Consider the following 5,318-nt stretch of genomic DNA (forward strand, 5'->3'; position numbering starts at 1 on the left):
CCTGGTCTTCCTGCTTCCTCCCCACAAGTGCTGGAATTAAAAGTGTGTGCTACCACTTCCTGGCCTCTATGGTTACCTAGTGGCTAGCTATGCCGTCTTATCTCCAGGCAAGCTTTATTTGTCAGAACACGAACAAAATATCATACCAAAAGAGGAGGATAAAGTACACAAAGGAGGTCTGATAAAGCCACAAGGGATCATATTCTTGTTTACTCACCTAAATTATGTACAATACATAAAAGTCTTTGTGTATGTGCATATTTATTTCTAATGAAGTTTTCCTACATGGTCTGACAAAGTTCCCTCAGGAGCCACAGACTATCTAACAAAAACTGCAACTCCAGGCATAAGAAAATCCCTTCCCAGGCATTAGTCAGGGGAACCCAGGAGTCTCCCAAAATAGTATGGGCTATGCTGTTGCACGTGTTTACATTCCAGAGGTGGAAGTTAAGTCCCTATTACTGAAGATACTATTTACTTCAGACTCAATATCCAGAGAATCTGAGTTGTATCTGACCTAAAGCTTCCTATGATAGCTTTCACCGTATGGAGGAGGAGCTATGGAAGCTTCCAAGGGAGGGAAGTAAACAACAGTCCTATCCAACTACAATGTCTATGAACAAGGAAAACTAACTTGCGTGACATGCTAATCTTAAAGACACAACAGTAGCACTCATATCTTGGTGGTAATCAATAGCTCTCTAGTTGAAATTGAAGGTCCAGTCAACAGGAGGAAAATCATGCCTGATACTGAAAATCCAGCAAACGAACCAGGGCTGGTGAATTCATGGATCTTGGGGAAGAACCTGCGATGATGACTTTATTAAATCTGCATAATTCCTAACAGCATTCCAAATAACTATTACTATATCCACAGACAAGTGTAGCTTTCAACTCTTGTCAAAAAATCTTGAAGAGCTACAATACTGATAGGCATGTTAATATGGGGGAGGGGAATCTTACAGAGACCCATCCATAGACAAAGAACTGCAGGCAGCAAAGGAGTCCTGAGAGCAGGACAAAAGTCCTCCCCAGGGATGAGTTCCCAAATCAGTTATCCAAAGCCAAGAGGTGAGCCCTGAAATCATATACATACAAGTAATACCTAACAGACTGAGAAAGTTGTATTTATATATGTAGTTGTCTGTGTATGTGTGAACAACGACAACTAGGGAAAAAGAGGTCATAATTTCCAGAGGGAGCAAAGTGGGAGGAGGTACATAGAGAAGTTGGAGGAACCAAAAGGAAGGGGGAAGTAATGTAACTATAGCTTAATTTTCAAAAAGAAATTAAGTAAATATTTTTAAAATGCATAATGAGTATGTAATCATACAGTTTAGAAGTAATCTTTGGAGTAATTTTTTTCAATATGTAGAAACATAGTCATACATGGTTACTCCAAAATGCTAATAGTATCTATTATTAAAGTGGTAAGAGAACTAAAAATTTCCTAAACAGTCTCCTGAGCTTGCTTTATTTTTAGTTAAAAGTTTTTGTAAAGGATTTTAGGCATTTCTGCTAAATATATCATAGGATTTCCTAGACATTTTTGCTATCCTGAGTAGTCATAAATGATAACCAAAATAGCTCCTGAGAACATGAAATTCCTGAGTACAGTGGCAAGAGAGGGGATGTGGGGTCATCTCAGCATGTCCCTCTGACATCAACAAGGCCTCAGGCAGGAACCCCAACCACAAGCATCCACAGGGCTTTTGTTGTGAACAAAGACCATGGATATCAACACAGTACCTGGCTGTGGCAGGGCCATGGACCCAGACATGGCCTTTGGTGGAAGCACAGGCCACCCACATTAGCCTATTTCTCACAGCTGACCCTGCCTGTGGTTGATATATTGTGCACCCCAATAAACTTATCTGGGAGTCAGAGAACAAAACAGTCACTATATTAAACCTAGGTTTAGGTAGTGGTAGCACATCCCTTTAATCCTAGCATTCAGAAGGCAGAGATCTGTCTGGATCACTGTGAGTTCAAAGCCACACTGGAAATAGCCAGGCATGGTGACACATGCCTTTAATCCCAGGAAGTGATGGCAGGAAGCAGAAATGCATATAAGGCATGAGTACTAGGAAATAGAGCCTTTTTAAGCTTTTAGTTTTTAGCAGCAGTTCAGCTGAGATCCATCTGGATGAGGACACAGAGGCTTCTAGTTTGAGGAAACAAGATCAGCAGAAGAACTGGTGAGGTGAGGTTGGCTGTGGCTTGTTCTGTTTCTCTGATCTTTCAGCATCACCCAAATACCTGGCTCCGGGATTGTTTTTATCAATAAGACCTTCTAACAATTCATGTTACACCTCTCCAGTTCTACTTCTATCCACTGCACGGCTCCTTTTTCTCTCTCATCTCTCCACCACAAACTTGCTCATCATAGTTGAACCCATCCAGACACTTTGATGGAGCGGGTGCAGGGGAGCTGCCCCACCCCTCACCAGCCACCACAAAGTGGTGGTGTGGGCATGTGAGAGCTGGCCATGGTTGTGTGGGAGACCTAACCCCAATGGCATAGACATGGGAGCTGGCATGGGCAACGGAGAACCATAGCCACAGGATCTCCATGACTCAGGGTAACAGCAGGACAACAGAGAGGAGTCTCAGTGAGGGTCCAGTATTGATGCCTCAACAGAAGCCAGGGGCCTTGCATCAGATCAACAACTCATTTTATTGAACATTTGCAAGCAAAGCTGTTTAAACAAATGGGCAGACTGGGTGACACACCGCAGTTCCCAGCGCCACTACAATAAATGAATATGTGATAGAGAGATGTGAAAGAAGGAGGAGTGAGCTGGCACATGCATGGCAGAACTTGAGACAAGGAAGATGTGGAGAAGGCTGTGGTTAACAGAGGAGCAGTTCATTGCCCAGAGAGGTTGGGGAGATGCTTTTTTCTTATCTTTTTCGACTTTTTAATTTTCAATTTTTATTTTTATTTTATTTCTTGGGGGAGGTTGCTAGGGTGGAGGGCAGACATGGAAGGACTGGGAAATGAGTGGGATTGGGATACATGGTATGAGATACCCAAAGATTCAATTTTAAAAAGTGTTAAAGAGAATTTCTAGGAGAAAGGTAAAGATCAAAGCTGATTTCTAAATTTTCAAAAGACTTTGTAGAGATTCAAGTATTTTCATGAATATTTACATTTTCTTTTGTCCTCTCAGAAATGCAAATTTAAGCTACACAGTAGCACTCCACAGGCTGTGTTCAGACTAGCAGGTCTGGGAGCTATTGCCATCAATGGCTAAATCAGAAACACTGAGTGCAGTGCCCAGGTTTCTCAGAGCTGTAACCAGCTCTCTGGGAGATTCACAGGTCTGCTAAGGACTAAAAGCCACTGAGCCAGAAGACTAAACCCCAAGCTCACAAAATCCCTCAACAGCTGTGTGAAAATTTGAGTGACTCCATGTCCCAGGTGGTACAGGGTCAAAGTAAATGAAGTAACTTTGTGTAAGTCCAAACTTCCATTTCAGAAGATAGTGCATGCACACACCTCTCCACAAAAAAAGCAGCTTAACACAATTGCTCTCCAAGGACATAATAGGGTTTCAAATCTGCAGCTGTGGACAAGAAATATCAGAAGTTACAGAACAGCTTTGGGAACTGCACATACAACAAGACATCCTGGAGTGAGTTTTACAAACTTGGATGAGGAAAGATAAATATTTTATGGGAATTCTAACCTACCCTTATAATCTATCTTAGTTTGGAAAAGCAAGGTTATAATTATAACAAGTGAGCAAGGATATGTTACTGATAATAAACAGAATATTTTAAATTTACATAGACATAATAAGGGGCCATATGAGAAGACCAATGAATGAGAAAAGTTAGCATGTTACATTCTTGAATTTGTGACAATTCTGTAAACTATTTTTTTTTTTTTTTGGTTTTTCAAGACAGGGTTTTTCTGTGTAGCTTTGTGCCTTTTCCTGGAACTCACTCTGTAGCCCAGGCTGGCCTCGAACTCACAGAGATCCTCCTGGCTCTGCCTCCCCAGTACTGGGATTAAAGGAAGGCGTGCGCCACCACCTCTGTAAACTATTACAGCACTTCTTCAAGAACTCTCAGATGTCAGCAAGAGAGACAGCCTGAGATGAACATTGTCAATGAGATGGTGACCCTGTCCCTGTGTCTTTCTTGATATGTGTGAATGTTTATTGCTCAAATGCCAATTCTGTTATTTAAGCAACTAACTCTTAATTTTTTTCCTATTAAAATGCTTAACTCCAAACTGACGAAATTGTGTAGATCAAATGAGACCTGTTTTAGGAAGGATCTAAACATGCCTCCTGTCTTATATGAATGATCAATATTACTCAGCCTTATCTCCCAGTATACTGTATGATTTGTCAGATTAAAATGTTAAGATTAAATGAATATAAAAAATTTATTATGAACAATGATTATGGACATGTTTATAATTTTACCAACTTCAAGTAAAAATACTATCAAAAAAGCAGAATTTGGAAAGAAGAAAACTGTGAGAAACATAAGTGAGATCTCTAGTTTACACTGATTTCTATTGTGGGACATGAGCTTTTGAAGAAATCACATAGTATGAGGATATTCTAAAAGGATTAAAGTTATGACTAAGATACACAGAGCAGGAAACAAGAGACTTTCAGACACAAGAGTTGTATCATATGAAACAAGTTACCTAGTTTTTTTAACAGTGTTTTATTTTCCTTTAGATGGAGGAAATTTTTATGAAGCCCACACCAGTTTGAATTCAGCACGGTACTGCCACAGCTTGTGGGATTCTTTTTCTCGTGTCATGCTTGGCTCTAAAACCATTTTCATAATCAAACTCAAACATCCTGTCAAGTAATTTGATGTAGGTTTGGAAAGATTTGGTATCAAGTTCATTCTTTGCAAAAGAGATATGAGGGAGGTGGAGTGAGTTTGTTCTGTCGCAAGAGAGATGCCACTACATGGAATATGCCTCAATATTGAAAAAGTGACCTCAAATTTTATTCTGTGATTGCATTCTAAGCATATTAATTATAAGTAGACACAAGAAAATATATGGTGATATTTCACAGGACTTAAAACCTCAAAAGACTGACAGAACATGTTTGCTCTTGTTGCCTAGAACTCATTAATGGGAAAAAACATGCAGAAAGCTGACACTTTTAAATTCTCATCAACCTTCAAACACCAACATGCATCTTGCAAAGGGAGAATGATGGGTTATTTTTAACCCCTCAAATATCAAAGCTAAGGATCATCAGCTAAAGCATGACTTCTCTTCTATCTGAAGCATAAATGACTTTAATTTTCCAGTCTCTTATTGAAGTTAGGCACTG

This window comes from Onychomys torridus, unplaced genomic scaffold (assembly GCF_903995425.1).
Source record: "Onychomys torridus unplaced genomic scaffold, mOncTor1.1, whole genome shotgun sequence".
In the NCBI taxonomy this organism is placed as follows: domain Eukaryota; kingdom Metazoa; phylum Chordata; class Mammalia; order Rodentia; family Cricetidae; genus Onychomys; species Onychomys torridus.